This window comes from Chiloscyllium punctatum, chromosome 3 (assembly GCF_047496795.1).
Source record: "Chiloscyllium punctatum isolate Juve2018m chromosome 3, sChiPun1.3, whole genome shotgun sequence".
NCBI classification, from domain to species: Eukaryota; Metazoa; Chordata; class Chondrichthyes; order Orectolobiformes; family Hemiscylliidae; genus Chiloscyllium; species Chiloscyllium punctatum.
The window spans coordinates 8076708-8102776 of record NC_092741.1 but is presented as its reverse complement, the minus strand read 5'-3'; the positions used below and the strand labels follow the sequence as shown (position 1 = coordinate 8102776).

The following is a 26069-nucleotide window of genomic DNA, read 5'->3' as shown; positions in this document are numbered from 1 at the left end:
CCGGGCGGTGATCTTTGTCGGTGTAGATTATAAACCCGGGCGGTGATCTTTGTCGGTGTAGATTATAAACCCGGGCGGTGATCTTTGTCGGTGTAGATTATAAACCCGGGCGGTGATCTTTGTCGGTGTAGATTATAAACCCGGGCGGTGATCTTTGTCGGTGTAGATTATAAACCCGGGCGGTGATCTTTGTCGGTGTAGATTATAAACCCGGGCGGTGATCTTTGTCGGAGTTGATTATAAACCCGGGCGGTGATCTTTGTCTGTGTAGATTATAAACCCGGGCGGTGATCTTTGTCGGAGTAGATTATAAACCCGGGCGGTGATCTTTGTCGGAGTAGATTATAAACCCGGGCGGTGATCTTTGTCGGTGTAGATTATAAACCCGGGCGGTGATCTTTGTCGGTGTAGATTATAAACCCGGGCGGTGATCTTTGTCGGTGTAGATTATAAACCCGGGCGGTGATCTTTGTCGGTGTAGATTATAAACCCGGGCGGTGATCTTTGTCGGTGTAGATTATAAACCCGGGCGGTGACCCGGGCGGTGATCTTTGTCTGTGTAGATTATAAACCCGGGCGGTTATCTTTGTCGGAGTAGATTATAAACCCGGGCGGTGATCTTTGTCGGAGTAGATTATAAACCCGGGCGGTGATCTTTGTCGGTGTAGATTATAAACCCGGGCGGTGATCTTTGTCGGTGTAGATTATAAACCCGGGCGGTGATCTTTGTCGGTGTAGATTATAAACCCGGGCGGTGATCTTTGTCGGTGTAGATTATAAACCCGGGCGGTGATCTTTGTCGGTGTAGATTATAAACCCGGGCGGTGATCTTTGTCGGTGTAGATTATAAACCCGGGCGGTGATCTTTGTCGGTGTAGATTATAAACCCGGGCGGTGATCTTTGTCGGTGTAGATTATAAACCCGGGCGGTGATCTTTGTCGATGTAGATTATAAACCCGGGCGGTGATCTTTGTCGGTGTAGATTATAAACCCGGGCGGTGATCTTTGTCGATGTAGATTATAAACCCGGGCGGTGATCTTTGTCTGTGTAGATTATAAACCCGGGCGGTGATCTTTGTCGGAGTAGATTATAAACCCGGGCTGTGATCTTTGTCGGTGTAGATTATAAACCCGGGCGGTGATCTTTGTCGGAGTAGATTATAAACCCGGGCGGTGATCTTTGTCGGTGTAGATTATAAACCCGGGCGGTGATCTTTGTCGGAGTAGATTATAAACCCGGGCGGTGATCTTTGTCGGTGTAGATTATAAACCCGGGCGGTGATCTTTGTCGGAGTAGATTATAAACCGGGGCGGTGATCTTTGTCGGAGTAGATTATAAACCGGGGCGGTGATCTTTGTCGGTGTAGATTATAAACCCGGGCGGTGATCTTTGTCGGAGTAGATTATAAACCCGGGCGGTGATCTTTGTCGGAGTAGATTATAAACCGGGGCGGTGATCTTTGTCGGTGTAGATTATAAACCCGGGCGGTGATCTTTGTCGGAGTAGATTATAAACCCGGGCGGTGATCTTTGTCGGTGTAGATTATAAACCCGGGCGGTGATCTTTGTCGGAGTAGATTATAAACCCGGGCGGTGATCTTTGTCGGTGTAGATTATAAACCCGGGCGGTGATCTTTGTTGGTGTAGATTATAAACCCGGGCGGTGATCTTTGTCGGTGTAGATTATAAACCCGGGCGGTGATCTTTGTCGGTGTAGATTATAAACCCGGGCGGTGATCTTTGTCGGTGTAGATTATAAACCCGGGCGGTGATCTTTGTCGGAGTAGATTATAAACCCGGGCGGTGATCTTTGTCGGTGTAGATTATAAACCCGGGCGGTGATCTTTGTCGATGTAGATTATAAACCCGGGCGGTGATCTTTGTCGGTGTAGATTATAAACCCGGGCGGTGATCTTTGTCGGTGTAGATTATAAACCCGGGCGGTGATCTTTGTCGGAGTAGATTATAAACCCGGGCGGTGATCTTTGTCGGTGTAGATTATAAACCCGGGCGGTGATCTTTGTCGATGTAGATTATAAACCCGGGCGGTGATCTTTGTCGGTGTAGATTATAAACCCGGGCGGTGATCTTTGTCGGTGTAGATTATAAACCCGGGCGGTGGTCTTTGTCGGTGTAGATTATAAACCCGGGCGGTGATCTTTGTCGGTGTAGATTATAAACCCGGGCGGTGGTCTTTGTCGGAGTAGATTATAAACCCGGGCGGTGGTCTTTGTCGGTGTAGATTATAAACCCGGGCGGTGATCTTTGTCGGTGTAGATTATAAACCCGGGCGGTGATCTTTGTCGGTGTAGATTATAAACCCGGGCGGTGATCTTTGTCGGAGTAGATTATAAACCCGGGCGGTGATCTTTGTCTGTGTAGATTATAAACCCGGGCGGTGATCTTTGTCGGTGTAGATTATAAACACGGGCGGTGATCTTTGTCGGTGTAGATTATAAACCCGGGCGGTGATCTTTGTCGGTGTAGATTATAAACCCGGGCGGTGATCTTTGTCGGTGTAGATTATAATCCCGGGCGGTGATCTTTGTCGGTGTAGATTATAAACCCGGGCGGTGATCTTTGTCGGTGTAGATTATAAACCCGGGCGGTGATCTTTGTCGGTGTAGATTATAAACCCGGGCGGTGATCTTTGTCGGTGTAGATTATAAACCCGGGCGGTGATCTTTGTCGGAGTAGATTATAAACCCGGGCGGTGATCTTTGTCGGTGTAGATTATAAACCCGGGCGGTGATCTTTGTCGGTGTAGATTATAAACCCGGGCGGTGATCTTTGTCGGAGTAGATTATAAACCCGGGCGGTGATCTTTGTCGGAGTAGATTATAAACCCGGGCGGTGATCTTTGTCGGTGTAGATTATAAACCCGGGCGGTGATCTTTGTCGGAGTAGATTATAAATCCGGGCTGTGATCTTTGTCGGAGTAGATTATAAACCCGGGCGGTGATCTTTGTCTGTGTAGATTATAAACCCGGGCGGTGATCTTTGTCGGTGTAGATTATAAACCCGGGCGGTGATCTTTGTCGGTGCAGATTATAAACCCGGGCGGTGGTCTTTGTCGGTGTAGATTATAAACCCGGGCGGTGATCTTTGTCGGTGTATATTATAAACCCGGGCTGTGATCTTTGTCGGTGTAGATTATAAACCCGGGCGGTGATCTTTGTCGGTGTAGATTATAAACCCGGGCGGTGATCTTTGTCGGAGTAGATTATAAACCCGGGCGGTGATCTTTGTCGGAGTAGATTATAAACCCGGGCTGTGATCTTTGTCGGAGTAGATTATAAACCCGGGCGGTGATCTTTGTCGGTGTAGATTATAAACCCGGGCGGTGATCTTTGTCGGTGTAGATTATAAACCCGGGCGGTGATCTTTGTCGGTGTAGATTATAAACCCGGGCGGTGATCTTTGTCGGAGTAGATTATAAACCCGGGCGGTGATCTTTGTCGGTGTAGATTATAAACCCGGGCGGTGATCTTTGTCGGTGTAGATTATAAACCCGGGCGGTGATCTTTGTCGGTGTAGATTATAAACCCGGGCGGTGATCTTTGTCGGAGTAGATTATAAACCCGGGCGGTGATCTTTGTCGGAGTAGATTATAAACCCGGGCGGTGATCTTTGTCGGTGTAGATTATAAACCCGGGCGGTGATCTTTGTCGGTGTAGATTATAAACCCGGGCGGTGATCTTTGTCGGTGTAGATTATAAACCCGGGCGGTGATCTTTGTCGGAGTAGATTATAAACCCGGGCGGTGATCTTTGTCGATGTAGATTATAAACCCGGGCGGTGATCTTTGTCGATGTAGATTATAAACCCGGGCGGTGATCTTTGTCGGTGTAGATTATAAACCCGGGCGGTGATCTTTGTCGGTGTAGATTATACACCCGGGCGGTGATCTTTGTCGGTGTAGATTATAAACCCGGGCGGTGATCTTTGTCGGTGTAAATTATAAACCCGGGCGGTGATCTTTGTCGGTGTAGATTATAAACCCGGGCGGTGATCTTTGTCGGTGTAGATTATAAACCCGGGCGGTGATCTTTGTCGGTGTAGATTATAAACCCGGGCGGTGATCTTTGTCGGAGTAGATTATAAACCCGGGCGGTGATCTTTGTCGGTGTAGATTATAAACCCGGGCGGTGATCTTTGTCGGTGTAGATTATAAACCCGGGCGGTGATCTTTGTCGGTGTAGATTATAAACCCGGGCGGTGATCTTTGTCGGTGTCGATTATAAACCCGGGCGGTGATCTTTGTCGGTGTAGATTATAAACCCGGGCGGTGATCTTTGTCGGAGTAGATTATAAACCCGGGCGGTGATCTTTGTCGGAGTAGATTATAAACCCGGGCGGTGATCTTTGTCGGTGTAGATTATAAACCCGGGCGGTGATCTTTGTCGGTGTAGATTATAAACCCGGGCGGTGATCTTTGTCGGAGTAGATTATAAACCCGGGCGGTGATCTTTGTCGGTGTAGATTATAAACCCGGGCGGTGATGTTTGTCGGTGTAGATTATAAACCCGGGCGGTGATCTTTGTCGGTGTAGATTATAAACCCGGGCGGTGATCTTTGTCTGTGTAGATTATAAACCCGGGCGGTGATCTTTGTCGGTGTAGATTATAAACCCGGGCGGTGATCTTTGTCTGTGTAGATTATAATCCCGGGCGGTGATCTTTGTCGGTGTAGATTATAAACCCGGGCGGTGATCTTTGTCGGTGTAGATTATAAACCCGGGCGGTGATCTTTGTCGGTGTAGATTATAAACCCGGGCGGTGATCTTTGTCGGAGTAGATTATAAACCCGGGCGGTGATCTTTGTCGGAGTAGATTATAAACCCGGGCGGTGATCTTTGTCGGTGTAGATTATAAACCCGGGCGGTGATCTTTGTCTGTGTAGATTATAAACCCGGGCGGTGATCTTTGTCGGTGTAGATTATAAACCCGGGCGGTGATCTTTGTCGGTGTAGATTATAAACCCGGGCGGTGATCTTTGTCGGTGTAGATTATAAACCCGGGCGGTGATCTTTGTCGGTGTAGATTATAAACCCGGGCGGTGATCTTTGTCGGAGTAGATTATAAACCCGGGCGGTGATCTTTGTCGGTGTAGATTATAAACCCGGGCGGTGATGTTTGTCGGAGTAGATTATAAACCCGGGCGGTGATCTTTGTCGGTGTAGATTATAAACCCGGGCGGTGATCTTTGTCGGAGTAGATTATAAACCCGGGCGGTGATCTTTGTCGGTGTAGATTATAAACCCGGGCGGTGATCTTTGTCGGAGTAGATTATAAACCCGGGCGGTGATCTTTGTCGGTGTAGATTATAAACCCGGGCGGTGATCTTTGTCGGAGTAGATTATAAACCCGGGCGGTGATCTTTGTCGGTGTAGATTATAAACCCGGGCGGTGATCTTTGTCGGTGTAGATTATACACCCGGGCGGTGATCTTTGTCGGTGTAGATTATAAACCCGGGCGGTGATCTTTGTCGGAGTAGATTATAAACCCGGGCGGTGATCTTTGTCGGTGTAGATTATAAACCCGGGCGGTGATCTTTGTCGGTGTAGATTATAAACCCGGGCGGTGATCTTTGTCGGTGTCGATTATAAACCCGGGCGGTGATCTTTGTCGGAGTAGATTATAAACCCGGGCGGTGATCTTTGTCGGAGTAGATTATAAACCCGGGCGGTGATCTTTGTCGGAGTAGATTATAAACCCGGGCGGTGATCTTTGTCGGTGTAGATTATAAACCCGGGCGGTGATCTTTGTCGGTGTAGATTATAAACCCGGGCGGTGATCTTTGTCGGTGTAGATTATAAACCCGGGCGGTGATCTTTGTCGGTGTCGATTATAAACCCGGGCGGTGATCTTTGTCGGTGTAGATTATAAACCCGTGCGGTGATCTTTGTCGGTGTAGATTATAAACCCGGGCGGTGATCTTTGTCGGAGTAGATTATAAACCCGGGCGGTGATCTTTGTCGGAGTAGATTATAAACCCGGGCGGTGATCTTTGTCGGTGTAGATTATAAACCCGGGCGGTGATCTTTGTCGGTGTAGATTATAAACCCGGGCGGTGATCTTTGTCGGTGTAGATTATAAACCCGGGCGGTGATCTTTGTCGGTGTCGATTATAAACCCGGGCGGTGATCTTTGTCGGTGTAGATTATAAACCCGTGCGGTGATCTTTGTCGGTGTAGATTATAAACCCGGGCGGTGACCTTTGTCGGTGTAGATTATAAACCCGGGCGGTGATCTTTGTCGGAGTAGATTATAAACCCGGGCGGTGATCTTTGTCGGTGTAGATTATAAACCCGGGCGGTGATCTTTGTCGGTGTAGATTATAAACCCGGGCGGTGATCTTTGTCGGAGTAGATTATAAACCCGGGCGGTGATCTTTGTCGGTGTAGATTATAAACCCGGGCGGTGATCTTTGTCGGTGTAGATTATAAACCCGGGCGGTGATCTTTGTCGTTGTCGATTATAAACCCGGGCGGTGACCTTTGTCGGTGTAGATTATAAACCCGGGCGGTGATCTTTGTCGGTGTAGATTATAAACCCGGGCGGTGATCCTTGTCGGTGTAGATTATAAACCCGGGCGGTGATCTTTGTCTGTGTAGATTATAGACCCGGGCGGTGATCTTTGTCGGTGTAGATTATAAACCCGGGCGGTGATCTTTGTCGGAGTAGATTATAAACCCGGGCGGTGATCTTTGTCGTTGTCGATTATAAACCCGGGCGGTGACCTTTGTCGGTGTAGATTATAAACCCGGGCGGTGACCTTTGTCGGTGTAGATTATAAACCCGGGCGGTGATCTTTGTCGGTGTAGATTATAAACCCGGGCGGTGGTCTTTGTCGGAGTAGATTATAAACCCGGGCGGTGATCTTTGTCGGTGTAGATTATAAACCCGGGCGGTGATCTTTGTCGGTGTAGATTATAAACCCGGGCGGTGATCTTTGTCGGTGTAGATTATAAACCCGGGCGGTGATCTTTGTCGGTGTAGATTATAAACCCGGGCGGTGATCTTTGTCGGTGTAGATTATAAACCCGTGCGGTGATCTTTGTCGGTGTAGATTATAAACCCGGGCGGTGATCTTTGTCGGTGTAGATTATAAACCCGGGCGGTGATCTTTGTCGTTGTCGATTATAAACCCGGGCGGTGATCTTTGTCGGAGTAGATTATAAACCCGGGCGGTGATCTTTGTCGTTGTCGATTATAAACCCGGGCGGTGATCTTTGTCGGAGTAGATTATAAACCCGGGCGGCGATCTTTGTCGGAGTAGATTATAAACCCGGGCGGTGATCTTTGTCGGTGTAGATTATAAACCCGGGCTGTGATCTTTTTCGGTGTATATTATAAACCCGGGCGGTGACCTTTGTCGGTGTAGATTATAAACCCGGGCGGTGATCTTTGTCGGAGTAGATTATAAACCCGGGCGGTGATCTTTGTCGGTGTAGATTATAAACCCGGGCGGTGATCTTTGTCGGTGTAGATTATAAACCCGTGCGGTGATCTTTGTCGGTGTAGATTATAAACCCGTGCGGTGATCTTTGTCGGTGTAGATTATAAACCCGGGCGGTGATCTTTGTCGGTGTAGATTATAAACCCGGGCGGTGATCTTTGTCGGAGTAGATTATAAACCCGGGCGGTGGTCTTTGTCGGTGTAGATTATAAACCCGGGCGGTGATCTTTGTCGGTGTAGATTATAAACCCGGGCGGTGATCTTTGTCGGTGTAGATTATAAACCCGGGCGGTGATCTTTGTCGATGTAGATTATAAACCCGGGCGGTGATCTTTGTCGGAGTAGATTATAAACCCGGGCGGTGATCTTTGTCGGTGTAGATTATAAACCCGGGCGGTGATCTTTGTCGGTGTAGATTATAAACCCGGGCGGTGATCTTTGTCGGTGTAGATTATAAACCCGGGCGGTGATCTTTGTCGGTGTAGATTATAAACCCGGGCGGTGATCTTTGTCGGAGTAGATGATAAACCCGGGCGGTGATCTTTGTCGGTGTAGATTATAAACCCGGGCGGTGATCTTTGTCGGTGTAGATTATAAACCCGGGCGGTGATCTTTGTCGGTGTAGATTATAAACCCGGGCGGTGATCTTTGTCGGTGTAGATTATAAACCCGGGCGGTGATCTTTGTCTGTGTAGATTATAAACCCGGGCGGTGATCTTTGTCTGTGTAGATTATAAACCCGGGCGGTGATCTTTGTCGGAGTAGATTATAAACCCGGGCGGTGATCTTTGTCGATGTAGATTATAAACCCGGACGGTGATCTTTGTCGATGTAGATTATAAACCCGGGCGGTGATCTTTGTCGGTGTAGATTATAAACCCGGGCGGTGATCTTTGTCGGTGTAGATTATAAACCCGGGCGGTGATCTTTGTCGATGTAGATTATAAACCCGGACGGTGATCTTTGTCTGTGTAGATTATAAACCCGGGCGGTGATCTTTGTCGGAGTAGATTATAAACCCGGGCGGTGATCTTTGTCGGTGTAGATTATAAACCCGGGCGGTGATCTTTGTCGGTGTAGATTATAAACCCGGGCGGTGATCTTTGTCGGAGTAGATTATAAACCCGGGCGGTGATCTTTGTCGGAGTAGATTATAAACCCGGGCGGTGATCTTTGTCGGTGTAGATTATAAACCCGGGCGGTGATCTTTGTCGGAGTAGATTATAAACCCGGGCGGTGATCTTTGTCGGAGTAGATTATAAACCCGGGCGGTGATCTTTGTCGGTGTAGATTATAAACCCGGGCGGTGATCTTTGTCGGAGTAGATTATAAACCCGGGCGGTGATCTTTGTCGGTGTAGATTATAAACCCGGGCGGTGATCTTTGTCGGTGTAGATTATAAACCCGGGCGGTGATCTTTGTCGGTGTAGATTATAAACCCGGGCGGTGATCTTTGTCGGAGTAGATTATAAACCCGGGCGGTGATCTTTGTCGGTGTAGATTATAAACCCGTGCGGTGATCTTTGTCTGTGTAGATTATAAACCCGGGCGGTGATCTTTGTCGGTGTAGATTATAAACCCGGGCGGTGATCTTTGTCAGAGTAGATTATAAACCCGGGCGGTGATCTTTGTCGGTGTAGATTATAAACCCGGGCGGTGATCTTTGTCGGAGTAGATTATAAACCCGGGCGGTGATCTTTGTCGGTGTAGATTATAAACCCGGGCGGTGATCTTTGTCGGTGTAGATTATAAACCCGGGCGGTGATCTTTGTCGGTGTATATTATAAACCCGGGCGGTGATCTTTGTCGGTGTAGATTATAAACCCGGGCGGTGATCTTTGTCGGTGTAGATTATAAACCCGGGCGGTGATCTTTGTCGGAGTAGATTATAAACCCGGGCGGTGATCTTTGTCGGTGTAGATTATAAACCCGGGCGGTGGTCTTTGTCGGTGTAGATTATAAACCCGGGCGGTGGTCTTTGTCGGAGTAGATTATAAACCCGGGCGGTGGTCTTTGTCGGAGTAGATTATAAACCCGGGCGGTGATCTTTGTCGGTGTAGATTATAAACCCGGGTGGTGATCTTTGTCGGAGTAGATTATAAACCCGGGCGGTGATCTTTGTCGGTGTAGATTATAAACCCGGGCGGTGATCTTTGTCGGAGTAGATTATAAACCCGGGCGGTGATCTTTGTCGGTGTAGATTATAAACCCGGGCTGTGATCTTTGTCGGAGTAGATTATAAACCCGGGCGGTGATCTTTGTCGGAGTAGATTATAAACCCGGGCGGTGATCTTTGTCGGTGTAGATTATAAACCCGGGCGGTGATCTTTGTCTGTGTAGATTATAAACCCGGGCGGTGATCTTTGTCGGAGTAGATTATAAACCCGGGCGGTGATCTTTGTCGGAGTAGATTATAAACCCGGGCGGTGATCTTTGTCGGTGTAGATTATAAACCCGGGCGGTGATCTTTGTCGGTGTAGATTATAAACCCGGGCGGTGATCTTTGTCGGAGTAGATTATAAACCCGGGCGGTGATCTTTGTCGGTGTAGATTATAAACCCGGGCGGTGATCTTTGTCGGTGTAGATTATAAACCCGGGCGGTGACCTTTGTCGGTGTAGATTATAAACCCGGGCGGTGATCTTTGTCGATGTAGATTATAAACCCGGGCGGTGATCTTTGTCGGTGTAGATTATAAACCCGGGCTGTGATCTTTGTCGGAGTAGATTATAAACCCGGGCGGTGATCTTTGTCGGTGTAGATTATAAACCCGGGCGGTGATCTTTGTCGGTGTAGATTATAAACCCGGGCGGTGATCTTTGTCGGTGTAGATTATAAACCCGGGCGGTGATCTTTGTCGGTGTAGATTATAAACCCGGGCGGTGATCTTTGTCGGAGTAGATTATAAACCCGGGCGGTGATCTTTGTCGGTGTAGATTATAAACCCGGGCGGTGATCTTTGTCGGTGTAGATTATAAACCCGGGCGGTGATCTTTGTCGGTGTAGATTATAAACCCGGGCGGTGATCTTTGTCGGAGTAGATTATAAACCCGGGCGGTGATCTTTGTCGGTGTAGATTATAAACCCGGGCGGTGATCTTTGTCGGTGTAGATTATAAACCCGGGCGGTGATCTTTGTCGGTGTAGATTATAAACCCGGGCGGTGATCTTTGTCGGTGTAGATTATAAACCCGGGCGGTGATCTTTGTCGGTGTAGATTATAAACCCGGGCGGTGATCTTTGTCGGTGTAGATTATAAACCCGGGCGGTGATCTTTGTCGGAGTAGATTATAAACCCGGGCGGTGATCTTTGTCGGAGTAGATTATCAACCCGGGCGGTGGTCTTTGTCGGTGTAGATTATAAACCCGGGCGGTGGTCTTTGTCGGTGTAGATTATCAACCCGGGCGGTGATCTTTGTCGGTGTAGATTATAAACCCGGGCGGTGATCTTTGTCGATGTAGATTATAAACCCGGGCGGTGATCTTTGTCGGTGTAGATTATAAACCCGGGCGGTGATCTTTGTCGGTGTAGACTATAAACCCGGGCGGTGATCTTTGTCGGTGTAGATTATAAACCCGGGCGGTGATCTTTGTCGGAGTAGATTATAAACCCGGGCGGTGATCTTTGTCGGTGTAGATTATAAACCCGGGCGGTGATCTTTGTCGGAGTAGATTATAAACCCGGGCGGTGATCTTTGTCGGTGTAGATTATAAACCCGGGCGGTGATCTTTGTCGGTGTAGATTATAAACCCGGGCGGTGATCTTTGTCGGTGTAGATTATAAACCCGGGCGGTGATCTTTGTCGGTGTAGATTATAAACCCGGGCGGTGATCTTTGTCGGTGTATATTATAAACCCGGGCGGTGATCTTTGTCGGTGTAGATTATAAACTCGGGCTGTGATCTTTTTCGGTGTATATTATAAACCCGGGCGGTGACCTTTGTCGGTGTAGATTATAAACCCGGGCGGTGATCATTGTCGGTGTAGATTATAAACCCGGGCGGTGATCATTGTCGGTGTAGATTATAAACCCGGGCGGTGATCTTTGTCGGTGTAGATTATAAACCCGGGCGGTGATCTTTGTCGGTGTAGATTATAAACCCGGGCGGTGATCTTTGTCGGTGTAGATTATAAACCCGGGCGGTGATCTTTGTCGGAGTAGATTATAAACCCGGGCGGTGATCTTTGTCGGAGTAGATTATCAACCCGGGCGGTGGTCCTTGTCGGTGTAGATTATAAACCCGGGCGGTGATCTTTGTCGGTGTAGATTATCAACCCGGGCGGTGATCTTTGTCGGTGTAGATTATAAACCCGGGCGGTTATCTTTGTCGGTGTAGATTATAAACCCGGGCGGTGATCTTTGTCGGTGTAGATTATAAACCCGGGCGGTGATCTTTGTCGGAGTAGATTATAAACCCGGGCGGTGATCTTTGTCGGTGTAGATTATAAACCCGGGCGGTGATCTTTGTCGGAGTAGATTATAAACCCGGGCGGTGATCTTTGTCGGTGTAGATTATAAACCCGGGCGGTGATCTTTGTCGGTGTAGATTATAAACCCGGGCGGTGATCTTTGTCGGTGTAGATTATAAACCCGGGCGGTGATCTTTGTCGGAGTAGATTATAAACCCGGGCGGTGATCTTTGTCGGTGTAGATTATAAACCCGGTCGGTGATCTTTGTCGGTGTAGATTATAAACCCGGGCGGTGATCTTTGTCGGTGTAGATTATAAACCCGGGCGGTGATCTTTGTCGGTGTAGATTATAAACCCGGGCGGTGATCTTTGTCGGTGTAGATTATAAACCCGGGCGGTGATCTTTGTCGGTGTAGATTATAAACCCGGGCGGTGATCTTTGTCGGAGTAGATTATAAACCCGGGCTGTGATCTTTGTCGGTGTAGATTATAAACCCGGGCGGTGATCTTTGTCGGTGTAGATTATAAACCCGGGCGGTGATCTTTGTCGGTGTAGATTATAAACCGGGCGGTGATCTTTGTCGGAGTAGATTATAAACCCGGGCGGTGATCTTTGTCGGTGTAGATTATAAACCCGGGCGGTGATCTTTGTCGGTGTAGATTATAAACCCGGGCGGTGATCTTTGTCGGTGTAGATTATAAACCCGGGCGGTGATCTTTGTCGGTGTAGATTATAAACCCGGGCGGTGATCTTTGTCGGAGTAGATTATAAACCCGGGCGGTGATCTTTGTCGGAGTAGATTATAAACCCGGGCGGTGATCTTTGTCGGTGTAGATTATAAACCCGGGCGGTGATCTTTGTCGGTGTAGATTATAAACCCGGGCGGTGATCTTTGTCGGTGTAGATTATAAACCCGGGCGGTGATCTTTGTCGGTGTAGATTATAAACCCGGGCGGTGATCTTTGTCGGTGTAGATTATAAACCCGGGCGGTGATCTTTGTCGGAGTAGATTATAAACCCGGGCGGTGATCTTTGTCGGTGTAGATTATAAACCCGTGCGGTGATCTTTGTCGGAGTAGATTATAAACCCGGGCGGTGATCTTTGTCGGAGTAGATTATAAACCCGTGCGGTGATCTTTGTCGGAGTAGATTATAAACCCGGGCGGTGATCTTTGTCGGTGTAGATTATAAACCCGGGCGGTGATCTTTGTCGGAGTAGATTATAAACCCGGGCGGTGATCTTTGTCGGTGTAGATTATAAACCCGGACGGTGATCTTTGTCGGTGTAGATTATAAACCCGGACGGTGATCTTTGTCGGTGTAGATTATAAACCCGGGCGGTGATCTTTGTCGGTGTAGATTATAAACCCGGGCGGTGATCTTTGTCAGAGTAGATTATAAACCCGGGCGGTGATCTTTGTCGGTGTAGATTATAAACCCGTGCGGTGATCTTTGTCTGTGTAGATTATAAACCCGGTCGGTGATCTTTGTCGGTGTATATTATAAACCCGGGCGGTGATCTTTGTCTGTGTAGATTATAAACCCGGGCGGTGATCTTTGTCGGTGTATATTATAAACCCGGGCGGTGATCTTTGTCGGTGTAGATTATAAACCCGGGCGGTGATCTTTGTCTGTGTAGATTATAAACCCGGGCGGTGATCTTTGTCGGTGTAGATTATAAACCCGGGCGGTGATCTTTGTCGGTGTAGATTATAAACCCGGGCGGTGACCTTTGTCGGAGTAGATTATAAACCCGGGCGGTGATCTTTGTCGGAGTAGATTATAAACCCGGGCGGTGATCTTTGTCTGTGTATATTATAAACCCGGGCGGTGATCTTTGTCTGTGTAGATTATAAACCCGGGCGGTGATCTTTGTCTGTGTATATTATAAACCCGGGCGGTGATCTTTGTCGGTGTAGATTATAAACCCGGGCGGTGATCTTTGTCGGTGTAGATTATAAACCCGGGCGGTGATCTTTGTCGGTGTAGATTATAAACCCGGGCGGTGATCTTTGTCTGTGTAGATTATAAACCCGGGCGGTGATCTTTGTCGGTGTAGATTATAAACCCGGGCTGTGATCTTTGTCGGAGTAGATTATAAACCCGGGCTGTGATCTTTGTCGGTGTAGATTATAAACCCGGGCGGTGATCTTTGTCAGAGTAGGTTATAAACCCGGGCGGTGATCTTTGTCGGTGTAGATTATAAACCCGGGCGGTGATCTTTGTCGGTGTAGATTATAAACCCGGGCGGTGATCTTTGTCGATGTAGATTATAAACCCGGGCGGTGATCTTTGTCGGAGTAGATTATAAACCCGGGCGGTGATCTTTAGAACATAGAACATAGAACAATACAGCACAGAACAGGCCCTTCGGCCCACGATGTTGTGCCGAACTTCTATCCTAGATTAAGCACCCATCCATGTACCTATCCAAATGCCGCTTAAAGGTCGCCAATGATTCTGACTCTACCACTCCCTCCGGCAGCGCATTCCATGCCCCCACCACTCTCTGGGTAAAGAACCCACCCCTGACATCTCCCCTATACCTTCCACCCTTCACCTTAAATTTATGTCCCCTTGTAACACTCTGTTGTACCCGGGGAAAAAGTTTCTGACTGTCTACTCTATCTATTCCTCTGATCATCTTATAAACCTCTATCAAGTCACCCCTCATCCTTCGCCATTCCAACGAGAAAAGGCCGAGAACTCTCAACCTATCCTCGTACGACCTACTCTCCATTCCAGGCAACATCCTGGTAAATCTTCTCTGCACCCTCTCCAAAGCTTCCACAAATTCCTGAAGTGAGGCGACCAGAACTGCACACAGTACTCCAACTGTGGCCTAACCAAAGTCCTGTCCAGCTGCAACATCACCTCATGACTCTTGAATTCAATCCCTCTGCTAATGAACGATAATACTCCATAGGCCTTCTTACAAACTCTATCCACCTGAGTGGCAACCTTCAAAGATCTATGTACATAGACCCCAAGATCCCTCTGTTCCTCCACCTGACCAAGAACCCTACCATTAACCCTGTATTCCGCATTCTTATTTGTTCTTCCAAAATGGACAACTTCACACTTGGCAGGGTTGAACTCCATCTGCCACTCCTCAGCCCAGCTCTGCATCATATCTAAGTCCCTCTGCAGCCGACAACAGCCCTCCTCACTGTCCACAACTCCACCTATCTTTGTATCATCTGCAAATTTACTGACCCACCCTTCGACTCCCTCATCCAAGTCATTAATAAAAATTACAAACAGCAGAGGACCCAGAACTGATCCCTGCGGAACTCCACTTGTAACTGGGCTCCATGCTGAATATTTACCATCTACTACCACTCTCTGAGTTCGACCGGTTAGCCAGTTTTCTATCCAATTGGCCAAATTTCCCTCTATCCCATGCCTCCTGACTTTCCGCATAAGCCTACCATGGGGAACCTTATCAAATGCCTTACTAAAATCCATGTACACTACATCCACTGCTCTACCCTCATCCACATGCTTGGTCACCTCCTCGAAGAATTCAATAAGACTTGTAAGGCAAGACCTACCCTTCACAAATCTTTGTCGGTGTAGATTATAAACCCGGGCGGTGATCTTTGTCGGTGTAGATTATAAACCCGGGCGGTGATCTTTGTCGGAGTAGATTATAAACCCGGGCGGTGATCTTTGTCGGTGTAGATTATAAACCCGGGCGGTTATCTTTGTCGGTGTAGATTATAAACCCGGGCGGTGATCCGAGCTGGAAGTTTGGAACTAGGGTGAGGTGGGGGAAGGGGAAATGAGGAAGCTGTTGAAGTCCACATTGATGCCCTGGGGTTGAAGTGTTCCGAGGCGGAAGATCAGGCGTTCTTCCTCCTGGCGTCTGGTGGTGAGGGAGCGGCGGTGAAGGAGGCGTTGGAGGGCCTCTTTAACCACGTGGGAAGGGAAATTGCGGTCTCTAAAGAAGGAGGCCATCTGGTGTGTTCTGTGGTGGAACTGGTCCTCCTGGGAGCAGATACGGCGGAGGCGGAGAAATTGGGAATACGGGATGGCATTTTTGCAAGAGGTAGGGTGGGAAGAGGTGTAATCCAGGTAGCTGTGGGAGTCGGGGGGTTTGTAAAAAATGTCAGTGTCAAGTCGGTCGTCATTAATGGAGATGGAGGGGTCCAGGAAGGGGAGAGAGGTGTCAGAGATGGTCCAGGTAAATTTAAGGTCAGGGTGGAATGTGTTGGTGAAGTTGATGAATTGCTCAACCTCCTCGCGGGAGCACGAGGTGGCGCCAATGCAGTCATCAATGTAGCAGAGGAAGAGGTGGGGAGTGGTGCCGGTGTAATTACGGAAGATCAACTGCTCTACGTAGCCAACAAAGAGACAGGCATAGCTGGGGCCCATACGTGTGCCCATGGCTACCCCTTTGGTCTGGAGGAAGTGGGAGGATTCAAAGGAGAAATTGTTAAGGGTAACATAGGTGGATAGATCAGTAAATTTGCAGATGACACTAAAGTCCGTGGAGTAGTGGACAGTGTGGAAGAATGTTACAGGTTACGGGGGACTTGGATAAACTGCAGAATTGGGCTGAGAGGTGGCAAATGGAGTTCAATGCAGCTAAATGTGAGGTGATGCACCTTGGGAGGAATAACAGGAAGGCAGAGTACTGGGTCAGTGGAAAGATTCTTGGTAGTGTGGATGTGCAGAGGGATCTTGGAGTCCATGTACACAGATCCCTGAAAGTTGCCCCCCAGGTGGATAGTGCTGTTAAGGCGGTATACGATGTGTTAGGTTTCATTGGGAGAGGGATTGTGTTCCAGAACCGCAATATCATGCTACAACTATACAAAACGCTGGTGCGGCCACACTTGGAATATTGTGTACAGTTCTGGTCCCCATATTTCGGGAAGGATGTGGAAGCATTGGAAAAGGTGTAGAGGAGATTTACCAGGATGTTGCCTGGTCTGGAGGGAAGGTCTTGTGAGGAAAGGCTGAGAGATTTGGGTCTGTTCTCATTGGAGAGAAGAAGGCTAAGGGGGGATTTGATAGAGACATACAAGATGATCAGAGGATTAGATAGGGTAGACTTTTTCCTCGGATGATGATGTCAACTTGTACGAGGGGGGCATAATTACAAATCGAGGGGTGATAGATTTAAGACAGATGTCAGAGGCAGGTTCTTTACTCAGAGAGTGGTGAGGGTGTGGAATGCCCTACCTGCTAATGTAGACAACTCAGCCACATTAGGGAGATTTAAACAATCCTTAGGTAAGCACGTGGATGATTTTGGGATAGGGTAGGGGGATGAGCTGAGAATAGTTCACAGGTCAGCGCAACATCGAGGGCCGAAGGGCCTGTTCTGAGCTGGATTGTTCTTTGGTCTATGTTCTAAATCCAGTCTTCAGTTCCTGCCTGATCAAACAGCCATATCAACAAATCCTACCCACGTGGGTTCACTTTCTCGTTCAAAATCCTTCAAAGAATCGCTTTCGAACACTTCGTTTGTTCTCATTTCAGTCCACAATTTTAAAAATCCCAACAATAAAAGATATGTAAAGATACTTGAGAAAATGCCACTTCAAAAATGCATCCTGTTCCGAAATACGAGATGTACAAATAACACAACATATGGATTATATCCATCTCTTCTTGCTCCACCCTGTCCAACCCTATCCAATACTTCAGCTTTTTAAAAATCATTTATGGGCCCAGTATTTATTACCCCGTCCCTAGTTACCCCCTTGGGAAGGTGGGGTGGGGGTGAGCTGCCATCCTGACCCACTGCAGTCCCTGTGCTGTGGGTAGACCCACAGTGTCCCTGAGGGAGGGAATCCCAGGATTCGGACCCAGTGACACTGAAGGAACAGTGAGATATTTCCGCATTCGTTTCTATTTCTCTAAAATATTTATTTAGAGTGATAGAGTCACGCAGCTTAGAAATAGACCCTTAAGTGCAACCAGTCCGTGCCAACCACCTTGGCAAACTGGTCCCACCTCATCTGCTCCTGCCCCTTCTCCCTCCAAACCTTTCCTATACATCGTTAAAAATCACACGACACCAGGTTCGAGTCCGACAGGTTTCATTGGACTCTAACCTGGTGTTGTGTGTGATTTTTAACTTTGTGTACCCCAGTCCAAACCTTTCCTATTCATGTATTTATCCAAATGTCTTTTAAATATTGTAACTGTGCTAGCCCCCACTGCTTCCTCTGAAAGTTCATTATCCACACAAACCACTCTCTGTGTGTCAAAATAAATGGCCCTCGTCCTTTTTAAATCTTCCTCCTCTCATTCAATGATTGAACCAAGAGACCCCATCGGAATAGTCTCTCATCCTGAGTCTGAGTCTGTTTAATGAAGGCCAGTGGATTCAGATCACTGTAAGTTTGTCTTTCCTTGTTATTGTGTCTGACAGAGACTTCAAAGTCTTGAAAAACCAACGACAATCCCAACGCCCCTTTTCCCACCGGACACGCCTACTCCGGATCCTGGTTTAGTTCCTTAGGGAAATTCCCCACGGGATTCTCTATTCCCAATTCCCCATCCTGGAACAAGACAGCGCCCAGCCCCATGACACCAGCGCTGGTCACTGTTTGGGAAGGTCAGGGGTGACCGACACTGGCTCAGTTATTCAGATTGGCATCCGCTTCCCAAAGGCTGCTGGGAAATCTGCTGTCCAAATCCTTGTTTCTTTAACATTTTTGTTAAAAGTACACACACAAATATCCGATATAACCCACACATTCCTAAACCTCTCATGATTTCTTGCTTATTCCTAAGAATTCATTACTCACCACCGTGCCAATTTATATATCATTTGTGAATTTACTGGTCAATCCTCCTGCATTTAAGTCATCTCTATACAGTCATCGAGATGTACAGCAGGGAAACAGACCCTTCGGCCCAACCCCTCCATGCTGACCAGATATCCCACCCCAATCTAGTCCCACCTGCCAGCACCCGGCCCATATCCCTCCAAATCCTTCCTATTCATATACCCATCCAAATGCCTTTTAAATATCCCAATTGTACCAGCCTCCACCACTTCCTCTGGCAGCTCATTCCATACACGTACCACCCTCTGGGTGAAAAAGTTGCCCCTTAGGTCTCTTTTATATCTTTGCCCTCTCACCCTAAACCTATGCCCCTCTAGTTCTGGACTCCCCCACCCCAGGGAAAAGACTTGGTCTATTTATCCTATCCATGCCCCTCACGATTGTATAAACCTCTATAAGGTCACCCCTCAGCCTCCGACGCTCCAGGGAAAACAGCCCCAGCCTGTTCAGCCTCTCCCTGTAGCTCAGATCCTCCAACCCTGGCAACATCCTTGTAAATCTTTTCTGAACCCTTTCAAGTTTCACAACATCTTTCCGATAGGAAGGAGACCAGAATTGTACACAATATTCCAACAGCGGCCTAACCAATGTCCTGTACAGCTGCAACATGACCTTCCAACTCTATATAAACCACACATCGTGAGGGTCCCAATACTGAACCCTGTGGGACCCTCTGGATACAGGTTTCCAGCCACAAAAACAGCCCTTCACCATAACCCTCTGCTTCCCACAATCCAGCCAAGTCTGGATCCAATTAGCCACATTTCCTTCTATCCTATGGGCTCGAACCTTTACTATCAATTTCCCATGTTTATCAAATGCCTTGCTGAAGTCTAAGTCTACATCAAAACCACTCCCTTCAGCCACATGTCACCAGGTTGGTCAGATGTGACCTCCCCTTAATAAATCTATATTGACTGTTCTTGAATAATCCCTGCCTCTCCAAATGTAGATTCATTCTGTCCCTCAGAATTGCTTGCTCTTGTATCCCACTGCTCAGGTTAGATAGATTAGCCTTTAGTTTCCTGGTTTATCCTTTGTTTATTCTTGTCTAACAGTCCCACACTAGCTGTCCTCCAGCCCTCGGGCACCTCTCCTGGGACTAGAGAGGAATTGAGAGTGATTCCGATTCTCACTCAACAGCCTGGGGAACATCCCGTCCAGCCAGGGACGGGAAAACCAGGAAACTACCGGCCAGTCTGTCTGACCCGAGTGACCCCCACTCTGGGACAGGGGACCCCCCCCCCTCTCTGGGACAGTGACCCCCCTCTCTCCGGGACAGTGACCCCCCCCTCTCTGGGACAGTGACCCCCCCCTCTCTGGGACAGTGACCCCCCTCTCTCCGGGACAGTGACCCCGCCCCCCCCAGGACAGTGACCCCCCCTCTCTCTGGGACAGTGACCCCCCCTCTCTCTGGGACAGTGACCCCCCCCCGGGACAGTGACCCCCCCCTCTCTCTGGGACAGTGACCCCCCCCTCTCTGGGACAGTGACCCCCCCCCCTCTCTCTGGGACAGTGACCCCCCCTCTCTCTGGGACAGTGACCCCCCCACCCTCTCTGGGACAGTGACCCCCCCACTCTGGGACAGTGACCCCCCCCTCTCTCTGGGATAGTGACCCCCACCTCTCTCTGGGACAGTGACCCCCCCTCTCTGGGACAGTGACCCTCTCTCTGGGACAGTGACCCCCCTCTCTGGGACAGTGACACCCCCCTCTCTGGGACAGTGACCCCACCCCCTCTCTGGGACAATGACCCCCCCCCCCCCCCGGGACAGTGACCCCCGCTCTCTCCGGGACAGTGACCCCACCTCTCTGTGACAGTGAACCCCCCCCTCTCTGGGACAGTGACTCCCCCCCTCTCTCTGGGACAGTGACCCCCCCCCTCTCTGGGACAGTGACCCTCTCTCTGGGACAGTGACCCCCCCTCTCTCTGGGACAGTGACCCCCCCTCTCCGGGACAGTGACCCCCCCTCTCTCCGGGACAGTGAATCCCCCCTCGCTCTGGGACAGTGCCCCCCCCTCTCTGGGACAGTGACCCCCCCTCTCTGGGACAGTGACCCCCTCCCCTCTCACTGGGACAGTGACCCACCCCCTCTCTGGGACATTGACCCACCCCACTCTCTCTGGGACAGTGACCCCCCCTCTCTCTGGGATAGTGACCCCCCCTCTCTGGGACAGTGACCCCCCCCTTCTCTGTGACAGTGACCCCCCCTCTCTCTGGGTCAGTGACCCCCCACCTCTCTGGGACAGTGACCCCCCCTCTCTCTGGGACAGTGACCCCCCGTTCTCTCTGGGACAGTGACCCCCCCTCTCTCTGGGACAGTGACCCCCCGTTCTCTCTGGGACAGTGACCCCCCCTCTCTCTGGGACAGTGACCCCCCGTTCTCTCTGGGACAGTGACCCCCCCTCTCTCTGGGACAGTGACCCCCCCCTCTCTGGGACAGTGACCCCCCGTTCTCTCTGGGACAGTGACCCCCCCTCTCTCTGGGACAGTGACCCCCCCTCTCTGGGACAGTAACCCCCCCTCTCTGGGACAGTGACCCCCCCTCTCTGGGACAGTGACCCCCCCTTCTCTCTGGAACAGTTACCCCCCACTCTCTGGGACAGTGCCCCCCCTCTCTGGGACAGTGACCCCCCCCCCCCCTTCTCTCTGGAACAGTTACCCCCCACTCTCTGGGACAGTGACCCCCCTCTCTCTGGGACAGTAACCCCCCTCCCCCTCTGTGACAGTGACCCCCCTCCCCCTCTGGGACAGTGACCCCCCTCTCTGGGACAGTGACCTCCCTCTCTCTGGAACAGTGCCCCCCCATCCTGGGACAGTGACCCCCTCTCTCTGGGACAGTGACCCCCCCCTACTCTCTGGGACAGCGACCCCCCCCCTCTCTCTGGGACAGTGACCCCCCCCCCTCTCTGGGACAGTGACCCCCCTCTCTCTCTGGGACAGTGACCCCCCCACCCTGTCGGGACAGTGACCCCCCCTCCCTGAGACAGTGACCCCCCCTCTCTCTGGGACAGTGACCCCTCTCTCTCTGGGACAGTGATCCCCCTTCTCTGGGACAGTGACCCCCCTCCCCCTCTGGGACAGTGACATCCCACCTCTCTCTGGGACAGTGACCCCCCCCTCTCTGGGACAGTGACCCCCCTCCCCCTCTGGGACAGTGACCCCCCTCTCTGGGACAGTGACCTCCCTCTCTCTGGAACAGTGCCCCCCCCCATCCTGGGACAGTGACCCCCCCCTCTCTGTGACAGTGAACCCCCCCCCTCTCTGGGACAGTGACTCCCCCCCTCTCTCTGGGACAGTGCCCCCCCCCTTCTCTCTAGGGCAGTGACCCCCCCCCCCCCTCTCTGGGACAGTAACCTCCCCTCTCTGTGACAGTGAACCCCCCTCTCTAGGACAGTGAACCCCCCCCCCCTCTCTGGGACAGTGACCCCCCCCTCTCTGGGACAGTGACCCTCTCTCTGGGACAGTGACCCCCCTCTCTCTGGGACAGTGACCCTCTCTCTGGGACAGTGACCCCCCTCTCTCTGGGACAGTGACCCACCCTCTCCGGGACAGTGACCCCCCCTCTCTCTGGGGCAGTAACCCCCCTCCCCCTCTGGGACAGTGACCCCCCCTCTCTGGGACAGTGAACCCCCCCCTCTCTGGGACAGTGAACCCCCCCTCTCTGGGACAGTGACCTCCCCCCTCTCTCTGGGACAGTGACCCCCTCCCTCTCTCAGGGACAGGGACCCCCCCCTCTGGGACAGTGACCCACCATCTCTGGGACAGTGACCCCCCCCCCCCCTTGCTGGGAGAGTGACCCCCCCTCTCTCTGGGACAGTGACCCCCTTCTCTCTGGGACAGTGACCACCCCTCTGGGACAGTGACCCCCCCTCTCTCTGGGACAGTGACCCCCCCACCCTCTCTGGGACAGTGACCCCCCCTCTCTGGGACAGTGACCACCCCCACTCTGGGACAGTGACCCCCCCCTCTCTCTGGGACAGTGACCCCCCCCCTCTCTCTGGGACAGTGACCCCCCCACCCTCTCTGGGACAGTGACCCCCCCACTCTGGGACAGTGACCCCCCCCCCCCCTCTCTCTGGGATAGTGACCCCCAACTCTCTCTGGGACAGTGACCCCCCCTCTCTGGGACAGTGACCCTCTCTCTGGGACAGTGACCCCCCCTCTCTGGGACAGTGACACCCCCCTCTCTGGGACAGTGACCCCACCCCCCTCTCTGGGACAATGACCCCCCGCCCCCCCGGGACAGTGACCCCCCCCTCTCTCCGGGACAGTGACCCCACCTCTCTGTGACAGTGAACCCCCCCCTCTCTGGGACAGTGACTCCCCCCCTCTCTCTGGGACAGTGACCCCCCCCCCTCTCTGGGACAGTGACCCTCTCTCTGGGACAGTGACCCCCCCCTCTCTCTGGGACAGTGACCCCCCCTCTCCGGGACAGTGACCCCCCCCTCTCTCCGGGACAGTGAATCCCCCCTCGCTCTGGGATAGTGCCCCCCCCCTCTCTGGGACAGTGACCCCCCCCACTCTGGGACAGTGACCCCCCCCTCTCTGGGACAGTGACCCCCTCCCCCCTCTCTCGGACAGTGACCCACCCCCTCTCTGGGACATTGACCCACCCCACTCTCTCTGGGACAGTGACCCCCCCTCTCTCTGGGATAGTGACCCCCCCTCTCTGGGACAGTGACCCCCCCCCCTCTCTGTGACAGTGACCCCCCCTCTCTCTGGGTCAGTGACCCCCCACCTCTCTGGGACAGTGACCCCCCCTCTCTCTGGGACAGTGACCCCCCGTTCTCTCTGGGACAGTGACCCCCCCTCTCTCTGGGACAGTGACCCCCCCTCTCTGGGACAGTAACCCCCCCTCTCTGGGACAGTGACCCCCTCTCTGGGACAGTGACCCACCCCCTCTCTGGGACATTGACCCCTCCCACTCTCTCTGGGTCAGTGACCCCCCCTCTCTGGGACAGTGACCCCCCCTCTCTGGGACAGTGACCCCCCCTTCTCTCTGGAACAGTTACCCCCCACTCTCTGGGACAGTGACCCCCCCTCTCTGGGACAGTGACCCCCCCCTTCTCTCTGGAACAGTTACCCCACACTCTCTGGGACAGTGACCCCTCTCTCTCTGGGACAGTAACCCCCCTCCCCCTCTGTGACAGTGACCCCCCTCCCCCTCTGGGACAGTGACCCCCCTCTCTGGGACAGTGACCTCCCTCTCTCTGGAACAGTGCCCCCCATCCTGGGACAGTGACCCCCTCTCTCTGGGACAGTGACCCCCCCCCTACTCTCTGGGACAGTGACCCCCCCCCCTCTCTGGGACAGTGACCCCCCTCTCTCTCTGGGACAGTGACCCCCCCACCCTCTCGGGACAGTGACCCCCCCTCCCTGAGACAGTGACCCCCCCCTCTCTGGGACAGTGACCCCTCTCTCTCTGGGACAGTGATCCCCCTTCTCTGGGACAGTGACATCCCCCCTCTCTCTGGGACAGTGACCCCCCCCTCTCTGGGACAGTGACCCCCCCCTTCTCTGGGACAGTGACCCCCCCACCCTCTCTGGGACAGTGACCCTCTCTCTGGGACAGTGACCCCCCTCTCTGGGACAGTGACCCCCTCTCTCTGGGACAGTGACCCCCCCCCCCTCTCTGGGACAGTGACCCCCCCCCCCCTCTCTGGGACAGTGACCCCCTCCCTCTCTCTTGGACAGTGACCCCCCCTCTCTCTGGGACAGTGACCCTCCCTCTGGGACAGTGACCTCCCCCCCTCCTGGGACAGTGACCCTCTCTCTGGGACAGTGACCCCCCTCTCTGGGACAGTGACCCCCCCCCCATTCTCTGGGACAGTGACCCCCCCACTCTCTGGGACAGTGACCCCCTCCCCCCTCTCTGGGACAGTGACCCACCCCCTCTCTGGGACATTGACCCCCCCCCACTCTCTCTGGGATAGTGACCCCCACCCTCTCTGGGACAGTGACCCCCCCCCCCCTCTCTGGGACAGTGACCCCCCCACCTCACTGGGACAGTGACCCCCCTACTCTGGGACAGTGACCCCCTCTCTCTGGGACAGTGACTCCCCTGCTCTCTGGGACAGTGACCCCCCCTCTCTCTGGGACAGTGACCCCCCCCCTCTCTGGGACAGTGACCCCCACCTCTCTGGGACAGTGACCCCCCCTCTCTCTGGGACAGTGACTCCCCTGCTCTCTGGGACAGTGACCCCCCCTCTCTGGGACAGTGACCACCCCCCCCCCGCTCTCTGAGACAGTGACCCCCCCTCTCTGGGACAGTGACCCCTCTCTGGGACAGTGACCCCCCCCTCTCTCTGGGACAGTGACCCCCCCTCTGGGACAGTGACCCCCCCCGCTCTCTGGGACAGTGACCCCCCCTCTCTGGGACAGTGACCCCTCTCTCTCTGGGACAGTGACCCCCCTCTCTCTGGGACAGTGACCCCTCTCTCTCTGGGACAGTGACCCCCCCCCTCTGGGACAATGACCCCCCCCTTCTCTCTGGGACAGTGACCCCCCCCCTCTCTCTGGGATAGTGACCCCCCGCCCTCTCTGGGACAGTGACCCCCCCTCTCTCTGGGACAGTGACCCCCCCCTCTCTGGGACAGTGACCCCCCCTGCTCTCTGGGACAGTGACCCCCCCTCTCTGGGACAGTGACCCCTCTCTCTCTGGGACAGTGACCCCCCCCTCTCTCTGGGACAGTGACCCTCTCTCTGGGACAGTGACCCCCCCCCTCTCTGGGACAGTGACCCCCCTCTCTCTGGGACAGTGACCCCCCCCTCTCTGGGACAGTGACTCCCTCTCTCTGGGACAGTGACCCCCTCCCCCCTCTCTGGGACAGTGACTCCCTCTCTCTGGGACAGTGACCCCCTCCCCCCTCTCTGGGACAGTGACCCCCCTCTCTCTGGGACAGTGACCCCCCCTCTCTCTGGGACAGTGACCCCCCCTCTCTCTGGGACAGTGACTCCCTCTCTCTGGGACAGTGACCCCCTCCCCCCTCTCTGGGACAGTGACCCCCCTCTCTCTGGGACAGTGACCCCCCCTCTCTCTGGGACAGTGACCCCCCCTCTCTCTGGGACAGTGACCCCCCCCCTCTCTGGGACAGTGACCCCCCTCTCTCTGGGACAGTGACCACCCCCTCTCTCTGGGACAGTGACCCCCCCTCTCTCTGGGACAGTGACCCCCCCCCCCTCTCTGGGACAGTGACTCCCCTGCTCTCTGGGACAGTGACCCCCCCTCTCTGGGACAGTGACCCCCCCTCTCTGGGACAGTGACTCCCCTGCTCTCTGGGACAGTGACCCCCCCTCTCTGGGACAGTGACCCCCCCTCCTCTCTGGGACAGTGACCCCCCCCCTCTCTGGGACAGTGACCCCCCCCCCCAGGACAGTGACCCCC

The 26069-nt window shown here is 52.5% G+C and overlaps 1 protein-coding gene across 1 annotated transcript in view; it reads left to right on the top strand.

Annotated features, from left to right (window-relative positions):
• Positions 1 to 26069, top strand: part of LOC140453915 (MAM domain-containing glycosylphosphatidylinositol anchor protein 1) — a gene marked incomplete at its 5' end in the record, with an annotated part of 218563 nt that overhangs the window by 50876 nt on the left and 141618 nt on the right. The window lies entirely within an intron of this gene.